This window comes from Ranitomeya imitator, chromosome 2 (genome assembly GCF_032444005.1).
Source record: "Ranitomeya imitator isolate aRanImi1 chromosome 2, aRanImi1.pri, whole genome shotgun sequence".
Taxonomy (NCBI): domain Eukaryota; kingdom Metazoa; phylum Chordata; class Amphibia; order Anura; family Dendrobatidae; genus Ranitomeya; species Ranitomeya imitator.
This window is the reverse complement of record NC_091283.1, coordinates 11143772-11169714: the sequence shown is the minus strand read 5'-3', so window position 1 is coordinate 11169714 and position 25943 is coordinate 11143772. Positions and strand designations below refer to the sequence as shown.

At 46.5% G+C, this 25943-nt stretch overlaps 1 long non-coding RNA gene across 1 annotated transcript; it reads right to left on the bottom strand.

Annotated features, from left to right (window-relative positions):
* Positions 1–308: 308 nt before the first annotated feature.
* LOC138667108 (uncharacterized) lies at positions 309–24359 on the bottom strand. Its single transcript, XR_011318601.1, has 3 exons — positions 24221–24359; positions 3109–3248; positions 309–2957 (listed from the first exon to the last, which is right to left on the bottom strand). It is a non-coding gene; the product is annotated as an uncharacterized lncRNA (long non-coding RNA).
* Positions 24360–25943: the final 1584 nt, after the last annotated feature.

The following is a 25943-nucleotide window of genomic DNA, read 5'->3' as shown; positions in this document are numbered from 1 at the left end:
TGACTGCACCAGCAGAATAGTGAGCACAGCTCTGGAGTATAATACAGGATGTAACTCAGGATCAGTAATGTAATGTATGTATACAGTGACTGCACCAGCAGAATAGTGAGTGCAGCTCTGGAGTATAATACAGGATGTAACTCAGGATCAGTAATGTAATGTATGTACACAGTGACTGCACCAGCAGAATAGTGAGTGCTGCTCTGGGGTATAATGCAGGATGACTGGTGTTTATGATGGTGACATCTAGTGGCCATTATAAAAAACACATCTTGTTTTGATTTTAAAAATACTTTTTATTTCTCCAGTTCTGAGCATTTCACCAATTCCCTATATTTTTGGTGCTTATAGCATTATTTATATGAACTTCTGCTTCACGAATATAATGCTGTAATAAAAGTGAAAACTGACGCGCAGGCTCTGCAGGTAGAGGGGACGTCGTGCTATGAGGCTGTCGTCACACTATCAGTATTCGGTCAGTGTTTTACATCAGTATTTGTAGCCAAATCCAGCAGTGTGTTATAAATACAGAAGTGGTGCAGATGTTTCTATTATACTTTTCCTCTATTTCATCCACTCCTGGTTTTGGCTACAAATACTGATGTAAAATACTGACCAAATACTGCTAGTGTGACGGCAGCCTTTTAGTGTGGTCGTCATTCAGGGTCTGGGGCGAGCTGTGTGACCGCTCTGCAGGCACCATCATGTGTCTGTGAATGGTTCCAGGTAGATTTCGTATATATTGAGGATGTGTCAGAGAATCTGTGCCTGATCCAAACATGAAACTGTTCCAGACGGGATCTTTGATGTAGAGTTCAATTTTGGCTCTTTCATCCCAGTAAATTCTAAGCTGTTTTTCTGGACTCCTAAGCGGATGACAAAAGCCAAGAATTAACCCTTCAGTGTCAGAGTCTGCGCTCCCTGCACTCACACCCTGCCCGATGCAGCAGAGCTGAGGTCGTCTCCTAGGGCTCCGCTATGTGTTCGCTGTCTGGATGATTTATGTGAGCACCGCACGATTATTATACTGTTACTATACGCTGCCTGTCCTAATACTGAGGCAATGTGTAGCGATACCATGTGGCGCTGCATGGCGCTATCATACAGCTACCGAGTGACAAAGTTATGGGGACACCGCTATTGATCTACTGTATTTATAGCCACACAGTGGTAACATTATGAGGACACTATTGTGTGCTGCACTTTTATGCAGTTACTGTATTACTATACAAGTGTTCACAAACCTTTATGTTACGCTTCGTTGTCTGGATGTGTCATGTCAGCGCCATGTTACACCACTATTACACATCCTGTTAGTTGCACAATGTATAGCTTTACTTTGTGGACCCTGGATGGCAGCATTATCTAAGTACAATGTTCACTGAATAGATGTGATATATACTGTTATTAGGCGACATATAGAATTACTATGTGGGCACTTCATGGCGCTATGTTATATACAGAGGCAGTGAATGGGGCTGTTATTGATACATTGTATTATGTGTTTACTGTATGGATACATTTCGTGAGAACAATAATATACTGATTATTGGACACTGCACAATAATAATATTTAGTTTTATCATGCAGGCACGGCAGGAATATTATGTGGACACAATGTAGCATTATTATTAGGATGTTGTATGGTATCTCCATGTATCCAGTGCATTGCATTGTTTTCTAGGCACTGACACGTGTTCTTAGAATAATGTCAGCAGTATGTGGCAGCACATTCCAACCCTTTGGATGAATAATGTGAGTCCAGTAATAATAATTTACTTTTGCATTTCTATATGAGTGCATCACGCAGTGTTACTGTGAAGTGTTCTTTTATATTGTTTTACGGGTGTGGTCTCTGAGTGGACACAGTATGGCGCTATTATATGTTCACCATGAGGCACTAATATGAAGGCATGGTACGGCACTATACAGAGTTAGAGCAGCACTATTATATGTGCAATATATGGTATTAGTATACAGTTACTATATGGCGGTACTATGTGGACACAGTCTGCCATTACTATTCGTGGAGTCTCACAGCAGTTTATTCCTCCATTTTTCTTCGTGAGAGGGAACAATGTTTGCCAGCGCTGAGCTTCTACATATTGTACAGCATTACCATGATGCAAAGACGACTCAGGCCGACATGTTAAATGACAAGGTCGGCTCTGCCTCATCCATGCAGTCTGTGTATTATGGCTTTGATCTGTCCAGGGCTTTGAGCTTCTGGAATGGAGAAAACATTTTTTTTCCAATTTTCCTGGATGAGTATCGGATGGATGACACCACTCGGTCATTTGATCTTTCATGCATGGGAAAGGATTGCAGCCGGTCCGGTCGTGCGTTGCCCAGATAAGTAACGCTCGAACACGAACACTGTCAGAGAAATCAGCCCCAATCAATCTCCCGCCATATTTTTTTCTCTCCATCTGCTTTAAACTTTTATTTATTCCGATGAGTCCAACCTCTCATTAATTAGGAGAACTGGCCGGGTAGCGCCAATGTCGGACTGGGCATCGCGGCTATAGACCGATCCTCTCAGTCCTGGAAACACTGGACCCTCCTGATCCGTTCCTGGCGCTGCACGAAACATAATAATGAAACATACAAGAGACTTTGGTCCCAAGTCATCACAGTTTCAGCCAGAATTCTGGGGTAAAAATGCTTAAAATGTTGAACACTTTTTTCCCAACTGATATTTATGTACAAATGTTGCCACTTTTACCATTTCTAAGCCAGCCGAAATTTTTTGGAGCTAAGCCTGGAGGAGAGGAAGGCGTGACAATGTGTGATAAATTCATTGTGATTTTCATCACAAAAGTGGCACAAATTGCAACAATGAATGATGATCCTCAACACTGAGAATAATATCTGCGGTGGAGCTGAAAAATGTGCAAACTTCATTTATGACTCTATGAATTGCTCGCATCTTACTCCAGCAAACTCTGCATCAGGACCTAGAATCACAGAATCATAGAATGGTTGAGTTAGAAGGATCTCCTGGATCATCTGGTCCAACCCCCCAGCTCAAAGCAGGATTCACTAAATCATCTCAGACAGGTGTCTGTCCAGCCTCTGTGTGAAGACTTCCATTGAAGGAGAACTCACCGCCTCTCGTGGCCGCCTGTTCCACTCATTGATCACCTCACTGTCAAAAAGTTTTTTTTAATATCTAATCTGTGTCTCGTCCCATTCAGTTTCTTTCCATTGTTTCTAGTCTTTCCTTGTGCAAATGAGAATAATGAAACCTAGGAAATAAAAAACAAAAACAACGATTAATTTTTGAAAGGGTTTTTTTGGGTTCAAATTTTTCTTTTCCAATGATCTGACAGAATCCCAAATACCAACTTTGTAATGTCACATAGGTAACAAAAAAAAAAGACTCAGGTCCATGAAGATCAAATGTTCTTTCATTCTGAAATATTCCTGAGTGCAATTCATTCTCTGGGGTGAGATTACAAGGCGATGAGCCAGATATTAGCACTGGGACCGTGGAATTAATAGGTAAGTAAAATGTGTTTTCTATTAGGCATAGAGAGCAATGTGTCCTGGGAAATGTAGTTTTAGTGCAGAGATAACTCTTCCCCATGCTAGACGTTCCTCTGTATGACAGAGATGCAAATGTATACAGGCTGAACATATGGGGATTGTTGCAAACTAAGTGTCATGATCCAGTCCGGGTTTTGAGTCCTGTCTGCCTTTTTCCCGGACTGATCATGTCAAGGGTTAACTTTGCTCTGCCTCCTTCTGAGTTCAGGTTTGCTATTTAGCACCGCTGCATCCTGCAGGTGGTGTCAGTTATATTTTCTGCCTACGACGTGACTATTTGACTCTGGTAGTACCCTGATTGGTCCTGCTGTGCTTTCTGACCTTGCCAGTGTCTATTCCCCTTTCCCTGCCCGTCCCGTCTTAGTGTTTCCTGATTACTCTTGGATTTCCCTGTTTTTGACTTGGCTTTGACTCTGACTTGACTTTGCCTCTGGTCCCTGGTACTTCTGCTTTTTGTCTGGTTTTGACCCTTTGGCTCTCCACTGACTCTTTTTTTTCCTTTTGTACTGCGTGACAGTCTAGGTTTTGACTCGGCTTGTTTGACTATTCTTCTGCCATTTGGTGGTGGCTTTGCTGCAGGACTGCAGGTCTGCTCTTACAGACTTGTTACCATCCTTCCACTCTATTGCCATCTTGTGGAAGTTGCAGTTACCTGCATAGCTGCAGCGTGATACTAAGTGCTGCCATTTTATTTTCTACTATGAGCTTTTTTCTAATTCTTTTTTGTAGAAAGCCTATGAAATTCATATTAGCCAAATTTGCTGAATTTTTACCTAAACTTTGATTCACTGCAAGGTCTCCTATAACTCTGTCCAAGACCTTTCAGGCTCATTAACACAAATAGAAAAAGCTATGGGTAAATGGGTGGAAACTGATGGTAACCAACAGTGTGTAACATGCGCACTGAATGAGGAAAACTGTTGCAGTTAATTGTCTGGATTTTGGTTGATTTTCTCTTTCATTTGTTAACACAATTATTCCAGCTTCCCCAAGAAATGCAAAAACTCAGTACAGCCATTTGTGACAAGCACAATTTCTCTGACAAAGAGTTCAGATTTTTTTCTTTCAGAAATATTGTGTTGGCTTGCTGCTTTCTGGTGCATGAAGAATGAAAAAAAATGTGTTATTGAAATTTTTCTCTATAGCATGCGATGTGATAGCTGCAAGGCAGTATGACAAGATCATCCGGCCATGTCGAGGAGGTCATTTTAGCCTTCTCTGGCAGATACCATGTATTGCTTTGTGAAATTTGCAATGGGCATTTTTTGGGGGATGATTCCATCAAATTTCCTAAAATTGTATTTGATTTACACCTATTTGATTTACTCTTCTCTATTTTTCTCCTTTAAGAGGAAAATGTAGCATTATCAGCTATTCAGGTCCTTAGTCTCCAGCTTTGCAGTCTGATGTTTCCTTATGAGCAAAAGTGTAACAATTTTTTGAAGTTTATGCTTCATATTTTCCCATCCACTACTGCTTCGAACGTGAGACTGCCATCATTTTATAGAAAGACATATTGGCTATCTCATACGTGAATTTGACATGGCACGCACATGATGCACTTTGGCAATTTTCTTGGGAAATATTCTTCATGGCTGTTCCTTGATTTGAACCAGTGACCATTCACTTGGGAATCAACATAATAAAAGACTGAGCTATTAGGGAATGTGAGAACAGAATGTAATATATAGTATTCAGGAAGAAAAATATTTTTGAACCACCATGAACAAAACAGTAACAATGCAGCGACATGACGAGAATCTGCATAACCAGGGCCGTCATCAGAGCATTACTGCCCTTACCATTGTATGGGGCCCGGTGAGCAGAAGGAAAGAAGGTTGGTTCAGTCTCCCACTCTTGTGCTTCTGCTCACTGCGCTCCAGGAAATAATAAAGTAGTGTGTTCTGGCATGCCCCCATAGGCGGCGCACATTTCAGAGTAGGGAGCCTTCCTGGAGCTGCATAGAATAGCCGTGCAGCTCCAATGGAGTCCCTCCGCCTCTTCTGTGACACGTGGGTGATAGCCCTTATGCGATGATGTCATCACGTACAGAAAATCATGAATTGAGGGTCGGGAGAGCAAATAATGTTGAATTGAAGGTGAGGCACAGCAAATGATAATAAATTGAGGTTGGGGAGACTAAATGATGAATTGAGGGTGGGGGTGGGAGAGGATATAACCTAATGAATTGGGGCAGAGGGGGCAAGCAATTATAATGAATAGGAGGAGCGGGAGGCACATAGTGGGGGCATTGAGAATGCAGTGACTGGTATAAAATTTGGGAAACAGTACAGGTGCTAATTAAGTTATATATTTATTTGGTGGGGAAAGTGGCTATTTATAGTTGGGGGCACAGTGGCGGATTATAATTTATATTTGGAATGGTGGGCTGCATAATAACTAATTATATATTAATGATGGTTGCATGTCTGTATTCAGATGTAGTGTAGAAGAAAGGGAAAAAGGAGAATGTGCTATGGAAGCAGTGCTCTAGATAACTGTGTTATTTTATGCAGCAACGATTCCTGGCTGTAAGAAGTGATGGCGGTCTGTGCTGGATGAAGAAAAAGAGAAGATGGTGGGAAGATTGGTGGGGGTCTGACTGCTGGGACTCAGTCGTCAGAATACGGAGCTTTTATCCCCATTAGAGTGGAGTGTCATGTTCGACTTGACCACTGATCCATTCATTCACTCTGTGGCTGCAAGCACTGCACTTGTTTTTTTTCTGGAAGCCCCAAAGAGAATTAATGGAGCCACGGTTAGACATCTCATCTGCCGCTACATTTTAAAATGTAGACAAGTGTCCTAACAGGGATAAAACTTCCTCATTCTTCAGATTGGTGCTGTTTATCATGATGGGAACCAAGCGATCACCTATCCTGTGGAGCCCATGGATTGGTGATAACTTGTTTTAAGCAAAGAAACCCTTTAATGTAAACTACTATAATTGTACATCCCAGTTATGGTGGCGCACAGTAGATGTGCAGGAGCCGCCTATGTTTTACAGTTGATGCCAACCTATAATGGGGGTAATGGCTAACAGGCATTTGCATTTAGCTGTAGGGTGGCCCCCTTGAGTCCATTCCCCCTGTGTACCCCAGACACCGCAGTCCAAACCTGCAGCAGTTCACTCACCAGTGGTTCTCAGTCTGGACGGTCGCATCTTAGCACCGTCGAGGTTGAAAATTGTTTATCCCAAACATGCATTATGGCATGGGACAGAACGACGGACAGGCGAGGGATATGTTTTTGTTTTCTTTTTTGTTTTATTACAGGAGATGTGGGATTCAGTGGAATAAGGCATCAGGTAAGTATAACTGTATTTGCTATTTTTAAATAAATAAGTAAAACTGTGTTTTGTTTTTTTTATTTCAAATAAAGGGCTTTATTCTGGCTGTGTCTCTATTTACCGAACAACTATAGGATTAGTAATGGATAGGTGTCTTATAGACGCCTCTCTATTACTAAGCGGTGGGCTTGATGTCACCGGACAATACAAAGCTGACATCAACCCCACAAATATTACCTCACAGGGCAAGTGGGAAGAGTCGGGCAAAGTGACATAATTGGCACATCTCATAGATGCACCTTTTCTGGGCGGCTGCGGACTTCTATTTTTAAGCTTTGGGGACCTATATTCATAACCCCTTGCCAGACTGAGAATACCAGCCCCCTGCTGTCTGCTTTAGTTTGGCTGGTTGTCCAAAATGGGGGGACCCCATGCTGTTTTTTAAATTATTTATTTAAATAATTAGAAAAAAAAAACAGCATGGAAACCCCTCTATTATTGACAACCAGCCTTGCTGAAGCTGACAGTTGAGGGCTGCAGCCCGCAGCTGTCTGTTTTGCCTGGCTGGTTATCAAAAATACAGGGGAACCCAAGCTGTTTTTGTTTTTTTTCATTATTTATTTAGAGCGCAGACGCCGGCTGATGAATACTCCCATCAGCTGGCACCTGCTCTCTCTGTTATTAAACTTTTTATCTCTGATCACATCTGTGCGCTCGCGCTGTAATTTGAGAGCATGGGAACTGATTTTACTGTCGATCAGAAACATTGCTTGCCACGCTGTCAAACACTGGATGTTCAAGCCCCCCATTTAAGTGAATGGGGTCCAGGTTCGACTTCAGGTTCGGGTACTGTTCTGGTACCCAAACCTGAAATTTTTAACTGTTTTAACCCACCGGACCCAAACATCAAGGAGTTCGCCCATGTCTAGTGAGAACATGGTGCCGAAGTGAAGTTTTTCCAAGAGTGGGTGGTGGGACTGTGGAAGATTTGAGGGATAGAGGCAGAGCTGGGGTGGAGCCTGGGAAAAGTCTCAAGGGGGCTAAAAAAATGATTCCAGTATGGGGCCCTGAAATTCCTGGTGGCAGCCCTGTGCATAACTAATCATATGCTAAATAATTGCACGTAAAATTTGTGTATGAGAAAGCCAAGATGATTGTCTAAAAAATGATGGTGGTCTCACATTGGAAGCAGGAGTGGACAGTGAGATATGGAGCCTGAAATTCAAAAGGTCAACGCATTGTTACCCTTTTGCTTGTCAGTGTATGCCTAATTATACAATAATGGAGAATTAGACGGCAGACCTTTCGGCGTGGAGAACTCAAGAAAAGCTGTGCGCCCTTTATCTACCAGGAGTCACGATGGCAGCCATATTGACATTCACCTACGAACTCTGGAAAGAACTTTTACCAACGTAGCTTCATTTCCATTTACAGATGATTTTCTTCTATTTCAGGAGAACGCTCCTTTAATCACAGTCCTCCCCGTCTTCCTTCTTCCCGTACGCCATGTTTAATGTGGCGGTTTTTAATTGAAGCATTATTCAAGTGCAGCCATTCCTTTGATCAGGCACCTGTTAACATGATAAAAGTCTTCCAGATTTCACTAATGTCTTGTCCAAGATCATAATATCTTTTAATAGTTCTTAACATCTGTGAGGCAGAATTGTAATGAAGTCCTGAATATTAATATGTTCGGGGCTGTCAGTCAAAGAGTCAAGATTCTGCCGCATCATTAGAGTTTCAAAGTAGCGGCAGCTTTGTTCAAGAGGTGCAACAGATGCTGCCATCAATACCGGCGCGTCCCTCCACCGGCAGAACCGACTAAAAGTCCTGCGGAATCTTTAGGTTGTTGCCAAATGTGGAAGCTCTTCGGCCGACTCGGATATCTGAGGATCCCGCTCTGTAATAGCATAATTGGGCGTCACGTAACATAATGTGAGAAAAGCGAGTCCCATCATCTAGATACAATGTAACTGCGGCGAAATGAAGTATAACACAATGGAAATGTGTTACCCCGAATATTAATTTAACCACTGGATAAGTATTGCATCTTTCAGCTGTCAGTTATAATCCGCGGGCACTCGCCAGATTCATGATCTCTGCTTCCTTTAATTTCTTTTTAACTTTTAAGCAACTTTGATATTTACTTCTTATTAAAAAAAAATCCTCTCCATTTTCAAGAACAATGGATTTATAACTTTATAGCTACAAGGGTCAGCGACCACCTCTACAGTCTGTCGGAGACGGCTAGTCTGCCAGGTGAAAAGCACAGCACCTTTAGGCTCTGGAGCTTGTAAGCTCTGCTCTGAAGCTGTCCAAATCTCTGGATCCAAGCTTTAGTGTCCTCCAATGCAGAGCGACACCTGCTCGCAGTATTGGAGAGTACACAGGTGAGAGCGGCCACCATGACACTGGGCCAATCTGTCAGTCATCAGGAGCGCACTACTCCCCAGCAAGTAGGAAGCCTTGAGGAATAATAAAGAAAGACAACCCCTTTAAGAATTACCTAAAATATAGAAAACTGTAACCTGTGTGCAGGATATGATCGCAGGAACCTAACAACACCAGTGCAGAGGCATCATCATACTGCGGTCCTGGGGCATCATTCCTTAGTCAGGATGGACAGCTGCGGACGGCACCTTTCATACCACTTGTTTGAAGCCCCCCACAGAAGCACCATAGCGAAACGTGCGTTGGGGTTCCTCTTCCACGTCCCTGTCTTGAGGTTGGTTTTCTAACGTCGTTCTGATTTTACCATCCCTATTGACTATATATCTGGTGTGTCCCCTATTTATTATGATCTTATAGCAGTCATGTGATGTCTGACTTTTTTATGATGGCAGTCTTTTTTTAATTCTTTGAGATGAGTTTATATCTTTATGTATAACTTTGCATTGCACAAGCCCTTGTCACTTTATATATCTGAATTAGAGTCTTTATGAACATCGACATCTTTCACCGCCATTGCTTTCTCCATTATTTGATATGCTGCTTTGTACCTTCCTTTAATGATGGGGACAATATCATTTATATATAATTTTTGTTGGGATCTAATTATGCCTTTCTGAGATATATTTAACCAACCGCCCTTGGACGTGGCACTAAGGTGTCACTACCCCATGATATTTCTTTGTCTACTATTTTTAAAAATTATTTTTTTATCGTATGTTATTAATATTTTTCAATAAAAATCTAGTTTTATTTACTGCTCTGTGGTCCATATTTGTCTTTTTGGGTTGCTGTTAGGAAGCAGTATTGACAGACATACTTAACCCAGGGCTGCCACTAGAAATTTCCAGGGCCCCCTTGAGACTCCGCCCAGGCTCCACCCCCGCCCCGCCTCCACACTCCACCCCTCAAACTGGCCACAGTCCCACCACTCTTTCTTGAAAAATCTCCACTTCTCACCTATAACACATTAACAGTTCCCATCACCAGATCACACATATAGCCGGCAGCTTTTGTTTTGGCCAAAAGATTTTTTAAGCCACCAAAATGACAAGGTAGACACTTTTGGCCAGGCCCTACTCTACTGTAACCTATTAAATATTTGTTAAAATATGCAATACAATTTAGGTATATTTTTATTTATTTTTCAATTTTTAAAATGACCTATAATACCACATACAATGAACAAATACCACAGCACCATGACCAGACGCCATATCACCACAGTGACCTATAATACTATCTACAAGGCACAAATACCACCACACCATGACCAGATGACATATTACCACCACAGTGATCGAATAATATCAAATACAAGGAACAAATACCACAACATCATGACCAGTCCACATATTACCACCACATAGTGACTGAATACTACAATACTGATCAATAATTTAAAAAAAACACAATACTATCACCATCAGTGCCATTATACACAGGAGATCTGTACTTAGTATATAGTATACAGTGTATAGTGTCAGTGTATAGGTAACACACTGACTCACCAGTGACGTCTCTAGGTGAAGTCCTTCATCTTTCATCCAGCACAGACCGCCATCACTTCATCCAGCCAGGACTTGTCTCTACAGGAAATAACACAGTTATCTCGAGTAGTATCACTCTACACAGTAATAGGACCGCCCCCCCCCCCCATTTAGAACAGTATACTCAAAAAATAAAATAAATACATCACTGCAGTAATAATATCCCTTAATTTGCCCCTATGGTAATAATATTCACCATCCTAGCCCCCGTGTGTTTCATTTGTGGCGTCAGCCATATGTTCTCCCATCCTGCCCTAATGAGTATCCATCCTGCCCCATCTGTCTCCATCGTATCCATCCTGCCCCATGATCCTGTCCCATCTGTCTCCAATCCTGCCTCCAGTGTCTCCAATCATGCCCGTATCACCATTCTGCCCCATCTCCAATCATGCCCCCTGTGTCTCAATTCTGCCCCATCTGTCTCCAGTCATGCCCCAGTGTCTCCAGTCATGCCGCCATGTCTGACATCCTGCCCCCTGTGTCTCCAATCATGCCCCATTTCTCCATTCTGCCCCTGTGTCCAGCAATCTGCCCCTGTGTCCAGCAATCTGCACCTATGTCCAGCAATCTGCCCCTGTGCCCAGCTTTCTGCCCCTGTGTGCAGCATTCTGCCCCTGTGCGCAGCATTCTGCCCCTGTGCCCAGCTTTCTGACCCTGTGCCCAGCTTTCTGCCCCCCCCCCTGTGTCCAGCTTTCTGCCCCCCTGTGTCCAGCTTTCTGCCTGCCCTGTGTCCAGCTTTCTGCCCCCCCCTGTGTCCAGCTTTCTGCCCACCCTGTGTCCAGCAATCTTCCCCTGTGTTCAGCTTTCTGCCCCTGTGCCCAGCTTTTTGCCCGTGTCCAGCTTTCTGCCCATCTCCAGCTTTCTGCCCATCTCCAGCTTTCTTCCCCTGTGTGCAGCTTTCTGCCCGTGTCCAGCGTTCTACCCGTGTCCAGCATTCTGCCCCTGTGTCCAGCTTTCTGCCCACCCTGTGTCCAGCTTTCTGCCCCCTGGTGTCCAGCTTTCTGCCCCCGTGTCCAGCTTTCTGCCCCCCGTGTCCAGCTTTCTGCCCCCCGTGTCCAGCTATCTGCCCCCCTGTGTCCAGCTTTCTGCCCCCCCGTGTCCAGCTTTCTGCCCCCCCTGTGTCCAGCTTTCTGCCCCCGTGTCCAGCTTTCTGCCCCCCCCTGTGTCCAGCTTTCTGCCATTCGTGTCCAGCTTTCTGCCCCCCTTGTCCAGCTTTCTACCCCCCGTGTGTCAAGCTTTCTACCCCCACTGTGTCCAGCTTTCTACCCCCACTGTGTCCAGCTTTCTACCCCCACTGTGTCCAGCTTTCTGCCCCCCCCCCGTGTCCAGCTTTCTACCCCCCTATGTCCAGCTTTCTACCCCCCCTGTGTCCAGCTTTCAACCCCCCCTGTGTCCAGCTTTCTGCCCCCCTGTGTCCAGCTTTCTGCCCCCCCTGTGTCCAGCTTTCTGCCCCCCCGTGTCCAGCTTCCTGCCCCCCCGTGTCCAGCTTTCTGCCCCCCCGTGTCCAGTTTTCTGCCCCCCCGTGTCCAGCTTTCTGCCCCCCCTGTCCAGCTTTCTGCCCCCCCTGTCCAGCTTTCTGCCCCCCGTGTCAAGCTTTCTGCCCCCCCGTGTCCAGCTTTCTGCCCCCCCCGTGTCCAGCTTTCTGCCCCCCGTGTCCAGCTTTCTGCCCCCCCCTTGTCCAGCTTTCTGCCCCCCCTGTCCAGCTTTCTGCCCCCCGTGTCCAGCTTTCTGCCCCCCGTGTCCAGCTTTCTGCCCCCCCTGTGTCCAGCTTTCTGCCCCCCCCGTGTCCAGCTTTCTGCCCCCCCCGTGTCCAGCTTTCTGCCCCCCGTGTCCAGCTTTCTGCCCCCCGTGTCCAGCTTTCTGCCCCCCCTGTGTCCAGCTTTCTGCCCCCCCCCCGTGTCCAGCTTTCTGCCCCCCCCGTGTCCAGCTTTCTGCCCCCCCGTGTCCAGCTTTCTGCCCCCCTTGTCCAGCTTTCTGCCCCCCCCGTGTCCAGCTTTCTGCCCCCCCTGTGTCCAGCTTCCTGCCCCCCCCGTGTCCAGCTTTCTGCCCCCCCCCCGTGTCCAGCTTTCTGCCCCCCCCCCCGTGTCCAGCTTTCTGCCCCCCTTGTCCAGCTTTCTGCCCCCCCTGTCCAGCTTTCTGCCCCCCGTGTCCAGCTTTCTGCCCCCCGTGTCCAGCTTTCTGCCCCCCGTGTCCAGCTATCTGCCCCCCTGTGTCCAGCTTTCTGCCCCCCTATGTCCAGCTTTCTGCCCCCCCCTGTGTCCAGCTTTCTGCCATTCGTGTCCAGCTTTCTACCCCCCTTGTCCAGCTTTCTACCCCCCGTGTGTCAAGCTTTCTACCCCCACTGTGTCCAGCTTTCTACCCCCACTGTGTCCAGCTTTCTACCCCCACTGTGTCCAGCTTTCTGCCCCCCCCCGTGTCCACCTTTCTACCCCCCTATGTCCAGCTTTCTACCCCCCCTGTGTCCAGCTTTCAACCCCCCCTGTGTCCAGCTTTCTGCCCCCCTGTGTCCAGCTTTCTGCCCCCCCTGTGTCCAGCTTTCTGCCCCCCCGTGTCCAGCTTCCTGCCCCCCCGTGTCCAGCTTTCTGCCCCCCCCGTGTCCAGTTTTCTGCCCCCCCGTGTCCAGCTTTCTGCCCCCCCTGTCCAGCTTTCTGCCCCCCCTGTCCAGCTTTCTGCCCCCCGTGTCCAGCTTTCTGCCCCCCCGTGTCCAGCTTTCTGCCCCCCGTGTCCAGCTTTCTGCCCCCCCCGTGTCCAGCTTTCTGCCCCCCGTGTCCAGCTTTCTGCCCCCCCTTGTCCAGCTTTCTGCCCCCCCTGTCCAGCTTTCTGCCCCCCGTGTCCAGCTTTCTGCCCCCCGTGTCCAGCTTTCTGCCCCCCCCTGTGTCCAGCCTTCTGCCCCCCCCCCCCCGTGTCCAGCTTTCTGCCCCCCCCCGTGTCCAGCTTTCTGCCCTCCCTGTATCCAGCTTTCTGCCCCCCCCCTGTGTCCAGCCTTCTGCCCCCCCCCCCCGTGTCCAGCTTTCTGCCCTCCCCCGTATTCAGCTTTCTGCCCCCCCTGTGTCCAGCTTTCTGCCCTCCCTGTGTCCAGCTTTGACCTCCCTGTGTCCAGCTTTACTGCCCTGGGCCCCCCTGGATCGCCGCTGTCAATAAAAAAAAAAAAAAAGTTCTGCTTACCTGCCGCGCTCCTGCTCTCTCCAAGCAGCTGCAGCGTGCACTCGCCGGCGACTCACAATGACGTCAGACGCCGGCGACCTGCACGCTGCGGCTGACGTCAGCTGCCAGCCTCAGATTGATGTGCGGGCGCGGGCCCAACACGTCCGATTATCCACCACCCTCGGATCCTTCAGACGGAACCTGAAAACCCATCTCTTCAGGAAAGCTACAGCCTGCAATAACCATTCTGCTGCCTCATCAACCACCAGAGCTGCCGCCTCACCACCACCAGTGCTACAGCACACCGACCTTCTGTCTCTTCCCCATTATCCCGAAGAGTGTAAGTCCGCAAGTTCAGGGTCCTCTCCCCTCTGTACCAGTCTGTCACTGTAAATTCTTAACGATATCTATAACCCTGTATGTAACCCCTTTCTCATGTACAGCACCATGGAATTAATAGTGTTATTTAAATAATAATAATAATAATCTGTAACAAAAGTTGAAACATTTTTAGAACTTACATTCCCGCATTCCTCATCCTTGCACTCGCCCATTATTGCTCCTCATGTGGGTACTAGTAATCATTGGCCACGACTGATGAACGTTAATATTAATATTTGTAGTTTTGCTCAAACTCGATCAAATGTATTTGACATAAATTGAATGTACATTATTGTGCCCTGAGGTTTCCCCAGACCCAGAACACAATGAATGTGGGATACGTATAAAACTGTCACCTGTACCTACCTGTATCACCACACAGTCCTGCTCCAGTCCAGTCACGCACCCCAGTCTGATCACTGGTTCTACATGGGCCATCCTCAGCTTCTTACAGTGAGCGCCATCTTGAGCGTCTTCCGGCTCCAGCACTTTTGTTATCTTGTGCACTGAATAAATCACGATGTTTTGATGCCGGTTATGACATTGTGGGTCCTGACTCCTGACCTACTTGGCACAGCAGACTTTAAAGTTGTCAATGGCCCGAAGAGCCTGAAGATAAACCAGTGCCAACTGCACTGGACACCAGACCGCAGAAGACAAGTGAGGAGGTTAGCATTAGCTTTACTGTGTGCAGGTCTATGAGGGGACAGTGCAGTGATCATTGCAACGAGGCAAGGGGAACATCATCTAAATATAGATGAAAGGTTTACTTATAATCTCTGAAATAGATTTTTCACTGTGCGAGCAGTGACTATGGATTCTTTACTGTGCAAGCAGTGAGACTATAAATTCTTTAATGTACGAGTAGTGAATTATGGAATTTTTCCCATGCAAGTGAAGCGCCCCAGGCTCCTGGTCGTTGCAGTAATGTCATTTTCTTCTCAGGGAGAGTGATGCTATGTTTGGAGGCAAAGAAGGATAACTGCATCCAGGTATCACAAACATGCAACACATTTCACACTCCAGGCCACCAGGGGGAGCTCTTGCTCTTATTTGTTAGGTCACTCCCCACATTGGTAAAACTGGTGACCTGTAGGGAAAGTGAAAGAGTTGCTGGCTGAGCTTCGCTCAGGTAGTTGGTCCCTGAAAGAGGTTGGATCCTGTCAGAGATCGGAGGGAGAAGGACACGGAGCTGTGCATGCCCTCAGAGCTGCAGCTCCTGGAAAGAGACATCGAAAGCAGAATTGTATTGCAGCAAGCGTGCAAAAGAAGTCGTAGCAAAGGAGTGGATATCAGAAGGGGACCAGCCCTACACAGGCTGCCTCCTTCTGAGGCGCAGAAGCCCGGTAGCCGGAACACCGAGTGAGTAAGGACCTTTATGCCTTGCTCCAGAGACCAGCAGGACAGCTAATTTCACGTTACCTGTCCACCCTACACCCAAACCTAGGAGGCACGGTGGCATGATAGAGTCCCTATAAACCGCCTCAAGCCACCAGTCATACGGGTTTGTCCTATCCTATCCTGGGGACAGAGAGAGAGACATAACATCTACAACAGTTGTGAGGACCTTATGAGAAGCTTAGCAGTAAGGGACTACAACATTGCAGTGCTAGAGGAAGGCTACTGATTTCCACCTGGACAAAGGAACTATGGACTTGCCTCCAAAGCGGCCGGACTCTGCCTGTCCTGTGATCTGGTGCCCTGGACTGTGGATGCTGAAGTCTTCAGTAAAGGTAAAGAGACTGCACCCTTTGTGTCCTGGTTCTTCTCTGCGCCTCCCACCATCCACCATCTACACACTGGGAAGCCCTGGAGACACATTTCGCTTGTGGGAAGGTATACCATCTAGCTGCCATAACATCACAGTCACCCTGACCGAACACCACAGGTGGCGTCACGAACATTATCCCTTTAAAGACCTTTCCCTTTTTACACGGACGTCCCAGGGCCACGGACCGGGTCAGCCACCGTGACATCCTCCCTGTGAATCGAAGGACCCAGTATCGAGTACCCCACGGCCCCATGGGGGTGATCCACAAGCAGTAAGATTATGGATTTCTATCAGAAAAATATCAGATTCTGCCTAAATTGTTTTTTTGTTTTTTAAATTTGAGGAAAATTAATCTTTATTGGCCATTTTTCAAATAATTCTATTAGCCATTATTATGTCCCTTCAGTAACCTAAAAGCCTTGATGTATGTGAGCTAAAGAAAGCAGAAGATAAAGCATTATTCCCAAAATTATAACTTATCCCAATCCATAGGATATAGGATAATTTGGTAATTTCTGGGGAACTGATCGCTGGGGCCTCCAACAATTCTGATCTCTGGATCTGGAAGCCGAGCTTTGTAATGCTATGTTCTGAATATAGCACAGTAGCGCATGCTCAACTTCTGTTCCAATAATTGTCTAAGGGAATGGCGAAAATAGAAGAGCGCCATTTTTGGCTTTTTTAAAGTCGTCCCAGAGATAATGAATAGAACATTCACGCCTCCCTTTAAGACGGGTGACAAGGGCAGAATAACATAACTTTTGGAGTAACTCTTTAAGTCCAAACTTCCACTCAAATAATGGCAAACTGTTTGGTCCCGCCCCCGAGGAGCAGTTCTTTAAAGCTACATTTTTGGGGGGTCATTTTTCATCAGAATCTAAGACTTCTGTGAATCCTAAGACTGACTGCGAGCTACAATGAGGTTGCTGGTAAAGCCATTAGTGGAAGCAAATCTTCCTGAGATTTTGGAAAGCAATAAACAGCTTTGACTTGATCACTGTAATGTAATTAGCAAACCATTATAAAGCAGAAGTGCGGATAAATGATCTCCAGCGGCAAGGAAATAAATCTATTTTATATCTGAGATAAGTTTTATGCTTTAAATACTCCCAGGACCTCGGATATCAGACGACCTAGAAGGGAGGAAATGTGCCGACAACGTAATGCATTTGGCCCGAATACAAAAAAAATAAGGAAAAATTATCTGTCCAGTTAATTTGCCGAGTAAACGAGCGATGAAGAACAAGTGTCTTGTATCAATCTGTGACACCGGGAGATGAATAAAGAGCCTCATGGATTTTATTTTTCTAACTTCTTCCTCTTATAAGATTGCTATAGATCCGTCTGCTTGTTTCAGAGGGAAGCGATCCGATCTCAGGATGGCGGCCGCACGGGGGAAGAGCCTAATTGCATTTGGCCCCGTAATAAAATTTATCCCACATAATTGTGTTATCAAGCTTTTCCTTGATTGAAATCTGACTTAATAATTTCCAACAAGACCGAGCACCAGACCCGACCATGTTTACATTCGCCTCAAAGTTTGCATCCAAAACTATTTTAATGCAGTTTTAATGGCATTTTTATTGGAAATTGCCGCCTGATCCTCATTTCATTTACACAGTGGCGGAGCGCTGCTCCGGATAATTAAGTTTGATTTCTATCACATTAATATGCTTATTGAAAGAAATCAAATAAGGACAACATTAGCTGAACTTTGGCGGAGAGACAAATGGAGGAAATGTGAGATAACACTTGGGTCGGGATTTAGCCATTTTTACAGTTCTTGGAGTAAGAGAGTAGTTAATGGAGTAGATAAGGCGGCATAAAATGGGCAAAGGGACAAATAAATATGGGGGGTTTATGAAGCTGATGGACTCAAAAATATAACTTTGTGCACCTCCTTCCGTCACTTCTCAATTGGGACATGGATAATGCAAACGTGGCGGCCGTTATCCAATGGTGGACAGTAGATCGCCGGATCCAAAGCAGCACATGCAAGCTCAAAAGCAAAGAACCGGTAAGCGCTGCGCTCATCTCCTCGGAGGCCGGCCACCTACGATAGACTTCAGAGGAGGCAAACCTTGGAAATGAGCTGTAAATCTTGGAAATACAAATCCCTCCTTTCTTTAGAAGAGAGAAGTTTTTTTTAATAACAAATCAATTGCAAAGTTGCTTTTTTTTTTTTTTTGCAAACATTTTGCAGTTTTGCCCTCTTATCATGACAACAAGAATAAGCCTTTAAATGCTTTCGCAGAGATATAAAACTACAAGAACAGGCGGTCAAAAGTCGCATTCACACAATGTCTTTTTCAAGTGTATTCCGCCTGTACCCAGCCTGAAAAAGCACTAAAAAATGTCAAAATGAATGAGAATATGCACAGTAATGTCAAATATTTTGCAACCTCTTTTAACCACTTCAGGGTTCAAAATTCATAAAGATGCGAATAAAAAAGTGGCCGGTCCATTCTTCTGGCGGTTTTCGATCGCCACCACTGTGTTATCTATGGAATTAAAGATAAAAACATTTGTTGCAAAACTGCCAAAAAAGATGTTGGAAAATACAGTAACCTTCAGAAAAACACAATTAGCGTTTTCCTTTGGCTCCAACAACGGTGCAAATTCGTGGCAACCATATAACTTGTATACATATGGACAAAACTAAAAGAATTCTACTGGAAACAGCTTCAGGGAATTCTCCTTTTTTGGGGAGTTTTGATGGTTTTTTTTTCCTCCTGATTAAATGTTTCCTACATTGATTTTGAAAAGTTTTCAAGCATTTTGAAGTTTCATTTTTTTCCTGGAGCTTTTTTTTGCAACCTTTCAATTAGACTGTGTCATCAGAAGACACTTTATAGAATATCTACTGCACTTACTTTTCTCCCTCAAGACATTTTAAAATCCCAAAACAGGACAACATTCAATGCTCAAAAACATAAAGGGAACACTAAAATACCACATCCTAGATATCTCTGACTGAAATATTCCAGTTGCAAATTTTTATTCATTGCATAGTGGAATGTGTTCTGAACAATAAAACAATTATCAAAGTAAATCAAAATGAATATCCAATGGAGGCCTGGATTTGGAATGATACTCAAAATCAAAGTGGAAAATGAAGTTACAGGCTGATCCAACGTCAGTGAAAATGCCTCAAGACAAGGAAATGATGCTCAGTAGTGTGTGTGGCCTCCACGTGCCTGTATGATCTCCCTACTGCACAACGCCTGGGTATGCTCCTGATGAGGCGGTGGATGGCCTCTTGAGGGATCTCCTCCAAGACCTGGACCAAAGCATCCGCCAACTCCTGGACAGTCCGTGGTGCAACGTGACGTTGGTGGATGGAGCGAGACATGATGTCCCAGATGTAGTCAGTCGGATTCAGGTATGGGGAACGGGCGGGCCAGTCCATAGCTTCAACGCCTTCATCTTGCAGGAACTGCTGACACACTCCAGCCACATGACGTCTAGCATTGTCCTGCATTAGAAGGAACCCAGGGCCAACTGCACCAGCATATTGTCTCACAAGGGGTCTGAGGGTCTCATCTCGGTACCTAATGGCAGTCAGGCTACCTCTGGTGAGCACATGGAGGGCTGTGCGGCCTCCAAAGAAATGCCACCCCACACCATTACTGACCCGCTGCCAAACCGGTCATGCTGAAGGATGTTGCAGGCAGCAGATCGCTCTCCACAGCGTCTCCAGACTCTGTCGCATGTGCTCAGTGTGAACCTGCTTTCATCTGTAAAGAGCACAGGGCACCAGTGGCGAATTTGCCAATCCTGGTGTTCTGTGGCAAATGCCAAGCGTCCTGCCTGGTGTTGGGCTGTGAGCACAACCCCCATCTGTGGACGTTGGGCACTCAGACCATCCTCATGGAGTCAGTTTCTAACCATTTGTGCAGACACATGCACATTTGTGGCCTGCTGGAGGTCATTTTGCAGGGCTCTGGCAGTGCTCCTCCTGTTTCTCCTTGCACAAAGGCTGAGGTAGCTGTCCTGCTGGATTGTTGCCATCCTACGGCCCTTCCACATCTCCTAGTGTACTGGCCTGTCTCCTGGTAGCACCTCCAGCCTCTGGACACTACGCTGACAGACACAGCAAACCTTCTTGCCACATTTCACATTGATGTGCCATCCTGGATGAGCTGCACTACCTGAGCCACTTGTGTGGGTTGTAGAGTCCGTCTCATGCTACCACGAGTGTGAAAGCACAACCAACATTCAAAAGTGACCAAAACATCAGCCAGAAAGCATTGGTACTGAGATGTGGTCTGTGGTCCCCACCTGCAGAACCACTCCTTTATTGAGAGGGTCTTGATAATTGCCAATAATTTCCATCTGTTGTCCATTCCATTTGCCCAACAGCATGTGAAATTGATTGTCAATCAGTGTTGCTTCCTAAGTGGACAGTTTGATTTCACAGATGTTTGATTTACTTGGAGTTAGATTCTGTTGTTTAAGTGTTCCCTTTATTTTTTTGAGCAGTGTATTAAACAAATGAATTGCAAAGTGGTTTTACAAAAGAAATCTTTCAAGGGTATTTTGAGCGATTTTTGTGGCATTTTTCTAGTGGACCTGCTCTAAAAAGTCTCTTCAAAAAAACTATGTTTGCTCGACGGTGTGTTCACACTGAGTCTCTTTGCTTTATTTTTAGAGCAAAATCAACGTTTTTGATAAATTTTGAGTTTTTGAGAAGGGATTAAAGAATGTCCGCCCAGTTTCTGCTCAGTGGCTATGTGCCAAAAAGTCTTCAAAAAGTTTTGTCTGCACATAGCTAGTTTATGCTCCAAAAACTCAGTGGAAAACTTCATGTGCACATAGTCACTGGGAGGAAATTCAACATTTTTCAGGAGTTTTTAGAAAAATTTGAAACGTTTTATGCTCAGTTTTCTGCTACAGAAACTCCTTGAATGACCCAGTGTGCACATAGCCTAAGCGAGAACCCAGTGATGGATTCTACAATCTGTGTTTCATTATTTTTCCTTGCTATTTCTCGTTTCTTCCTTTTTTAATAGCGTTGTTGAACAATAGTTGAATGGTGGCAATTTTTCCCAGTGGGAGCACTGGTCCTGGGTGACAGATACATGGCACGTACCCCCTGTCCTCCATCTACTGGAGGCAATCATCATTTGCATGCGCGACATGTTGGGAAGAATTGGGCGCTGAGGTGTGTTTTTGTGATGGCATTTTCTGGAAGGGCTACAGACGGATATAAGTCTGGGCTTTGGCATCAGGAGTTGGCTTGTTGTATACCTCGTCTTGTGACTGCTACCAAACACCAGGCATTGGCCAATACAACCAGCAGAACTGTGCAGGGGATAATGGGATGGAGGCCGTGGAGAAGGAAATCACCTGGACAGGAGGGGTGCACAGCTACGGCCATGTGGTTCAATCCAGGCCAGGAATAACGGAAGCTTTGGCGAAGCCTAAGGCTACGTTCACATTTGCGTTGTTGGGTGTTGCGTCGGTGACGCAACGCACAACGCATGCAAAACAAATGCAAAAATGCATTGTTTTGTGACGCATGCGTCCATTTTTGGCTTGATTTTAAACGCAAAAAAAATGCAACATGCAGCGTCCTCTGCGCCCTGATGCTTGCGCCAAAAATGACGCATGTGTCACAAAACGCAAGACAACGCATGTCCATGCACCCCCATGTTAAATATAGGGGCGCATGACGCATGCGTCGCCGCGGCTGCGCCCGACGCAACGCTAATGTGAACATAGCCTAAGACAGACTGTGCCTGTGACTGTGTACAGCAAATACATAGTAACCACAGGACAGAGCTGAGAAAGTTCAGGTTCCCTTCGAGACTGACCAGACATCTGTGGACAAAGGAGCCACAGCTAACATACCAACCAAATCCGTGCCATGCCAAGTATTTGTGCACTGCCATGTAGAAGAGCATGAACATTGTCCTGGTGAGATAGAAAAATAGAGATTTTATTTCCACCGATAATGACATGTGAGTAACTGTGTCACCGGCGCTCGTCTCCGGCTTCTCATTTCTGCCATTTTCCCGTTCTGCACATTACTTATCATGGACCTATTGTACCACATCTCACATTAGAGCGGAGAATTTCTGTGTTTTCCATTAAAGGCCGATAACGAATGTTATGATATTAGGAATCTTTGGTAGAAGTGCTGAACTCTCGCACCGCGCTCATCCATCTTCCCTGTCCACAGCTGAACCTCTGCGCTCTGGGTATTGACTACGTTCTTCAGTACAAAGGTGGAATAAAGGAAAATCATCGTCCGGCGGCCATCCCCTCTCCATAAGAAATGGCATCTTTCAGTATATGATTATTATTTCTGACCTGCAGATGAAAGAAATTTACCTTCTGGATTGTGGCCAGTAAAAGCATTTTCCTCTTGACGTTCCATTATGAAGATCTCGGAATCTCTCGCAGCAGATACATTCTCTCTTCGTGGCACCTGTGATAATGTATCTGTTCATACTGCAGAGACATCACACAAAGTGCTTTATCTCGCGGGGCCGCGGCCAACTCCAGCCCCTCAATCTGTTACATGAGGAGGGAAGAGACGACGAGAGTGACAAGTGTCATGGATGGAGCAGAGGAAAAGAATGGAAGTCACAACGGATTTATGCACCAATAGTAACAAAAATACAAAGTAATATTTAATTCAATAATTCCCCCCAGCGGATATTACAGGGAGTGCAGGACCAGTGGGATGACCAGCAGATATTACAGTGAGCGGAGGACCAGTGGGATGACCAGCAGATATTACAGTGAGTGCAGGACCAGTGGGATGACCAGCAGATATTACAGTGAATGCAGGACCAGTGGGATGACCAGCAGATATTACAGTGAGTGCAGGACCAGTGGGATGACCAGCAGATATTACAGTGAGTGCAGGACCAGTGGGATGACCAGCAGATATTACAGTGAGTGTTGGACCAGTGGGATGACCAGCAGATATTACAGTGAGTGCAGGACCAGTGGGATGACCAGCAGATATTACAGTGAGTGCCGGACCAGTAGGATGACCAGCAGATATTACATTGAGTGCAGGGCCAGTGGGATGACCAGCAGATATTGCAGTGCGTGCAGGACCAGTGGGATGACCAGCAAATATTACAGTGAGTGCAGGGCCAGTGGGATGACCAGCAGATATTACAGTGAGTGCAGGACCAGTAGGATGACCAGCAGATATAACAGTGAGTGCAGGACCAGTGGGATGACCAGCAGATATTACAGTGAGTGCAGGACCAGTGGGATGACCAGCGGATATTACAGTGAGTGTTGGACCAGTGGGATGACCAGCAGATATTACAGTGAATGCAGGACCAGTGGGATGACCAGCAGATATTACAGTGAGTGCAGGACCAGTGGGATGACCAGCAGATATTACAGTGAGTGCAGGACCAGTGGGATGACCAGCAGATATTACAGTGAGTGCAGGACCAGTAGGATGACCAGCAGATATTACAGTGAGTGCAGGACCAGTGGGATGACCAGCAGATATTACAGTGAGTGCAGTACCATAGGGATGACCAGCAGATATTACAGTGAGTGCAGGACCAGTGGGATGACCAGCAGATATTACAGTGAGTGCAGGACCAGTGGGATGACCAGCAGATATTACAGGGAGTGCAGGACCAGTGGGATGACCACCAGATATATTACAGTGAGTGCAGGACCAGTGGGATGACCAGCAGATATTACAGTGAGTGCAGGACCAGTGGGATGACCAGCAGATATTACAGTGAGTGCAGGACCAGTAGGATGACCAGCAGATATTACAGTGAGTGCAGGACCAGTAGGATGACCAGCAGATATTACAGTGAGTACAGGACCAGTGGGATGACCAGCAGATATTACAGTGAGTGCAGGACCAGTGGGATGACCAGCAGATATTACAGTGAGTGCAGTACCAGTGGGATGACCAGCGGATATTACAGTGAATGCAGGACCAGTGGGATGACCAGCAGATATTACAGTGAGTGCAGGACCAGTGGGATGACCAGCAGATATTACAGTGAGTGCAGGACCAGTGGGATGACCAGCGGATATTACAGTGAGTGCAGGACCAGTGGGATGACCAGCTGATATTACAGTGAGTGTTACCTCGGCTCCTGTTCCTGGCGCTCCTCCTGCTGCCGCCAAGTCCAGGTCAGCTGATGTCCTTGCTGCGTCCTCCTCACTCCGGGGCTTGGTGCTTGCATCCCAGGGCGCGCGTCCTCCCTGCACTCAGCTGCGCGCTCCTGTGGGTTGCGCAGTCGCAGTAGGCTCTGACCGCGCGCGCTCTCTCTGGGTCCACTCTTTGTTCCCGTCGCCTTCGGCGTAACAGGCTGCACTCGGACGACATCTGAGTGCAGCCTGAGTCTAACAGTATAATCAGGCCATGGACCCCGCTTGGGCCTCTGCCCAGAAGGAGTTGGTTTTCTTGCGTGAAAACCAGACTCGCATCATGTCTTTTATGAAGACAATGGATTCCCGCTTGTCTGCTTTACAAGCCGCGGATCCTGGGAATGCTACTCAGTTGGCCAGCCTCCAGCAAGAGCTGGTACAGCAACGTGATACCCAGGTGCACATCCTGTCTTATATGGCATCCATGGATGATCGCTTACATTCCTTGCAATCGGCTTCTTCGCAAAGTTCTTCCCGACCTCCTGATACTGCCACAGTGCCTACTCCTCGTTTGGGTAAACCACCTCGCTACAGCGGCGATCCCAAACTGTGTCGGGGTTTCCTCAACTAGTGTCGTTTACACTTCGAGTTGTTGCCCCAACAGTACCCTACCGACCGGGCTAAGGTCGCCTTTATCGTGTCTCATTTGGAGGGTGAGGCCCTTTCCTGGGTGAATCCCCTCTGGGAACGAGACGACCCTATTGTGACCAGTATAGTCACCTTTTTGGACTCTTTCAGAAGGGTTTTTGATGAGCCCGGAAGGCTCGCTTCCACGACTGAGGCTCTTTTTAATCTTCATCAGGGTACCCTCTCTGTGGGGCAGTATGCCATACGCTTTCGTACCCTATCTTCTGAACTAGGGTGGAACAACGAGGCGTTGGTAGGTACCTTTTGGCGATGTTTGTCGGGAAAGATTAAAGATGAGCTCGCAGGACGAGATACTCCTACTTCCTTGGAGGAGCTCATTTCACTTGCTACACGCATTGATTTGCGCTTCCAAGAGCGCTCTAGAGAGGCTGCTAGGGAGAGGAGGCCTATGCGCCCTTCCTCTTTATCTGTTCAGTGTCCTCTCACTCTTCGGCCTTCGGTTTCTTCCGGTAGTGCTGCTCCTGAACCCATGCAGGTTGATCGGGTCAAGATGGCGGACCAACGCAGAAGAGAGAGGCTGGCACAAGGTCTTTGCTTGTACTGTGGTGGAGCATCTCATTTCCTGCATTCATGTCCTGAGAGGCCGGGAAACGCCTCCACTTAGGACAGGTAAGAGAGGCCTCCCTAAGTGTGTTTGAACCCTCTCCACCTCTTACTCTTTCTGTTCTTATAATTCAGGGTCAGAGACGTGGCTCGGAACTAGCATATTTGGATTCGGGTGCGGCAGGTAACTTTATCAGGCTTAAGGAGGTGAAGAAAGGAATGAGGACTCTCTTTTCAGTTAGCCATTAAAAGGTATCAACCACTGAGGACTCTCAATTCTAAATATTTTTCAGATTCCGGTGGTCGCCCTGAGATGTCCACGAATGATTGCTTCCGTTGATGGCAAGCCTCTGCAGGAGACCGTCTCTATGGTTACCGAGGAGGTAACTCTGCAAGTGGGAGCTCTGCACCAAGAGAAGATTGCTCTCTACGTTTTGCCCAATTTGTCTCATCCCCTTTTGATCGGTCT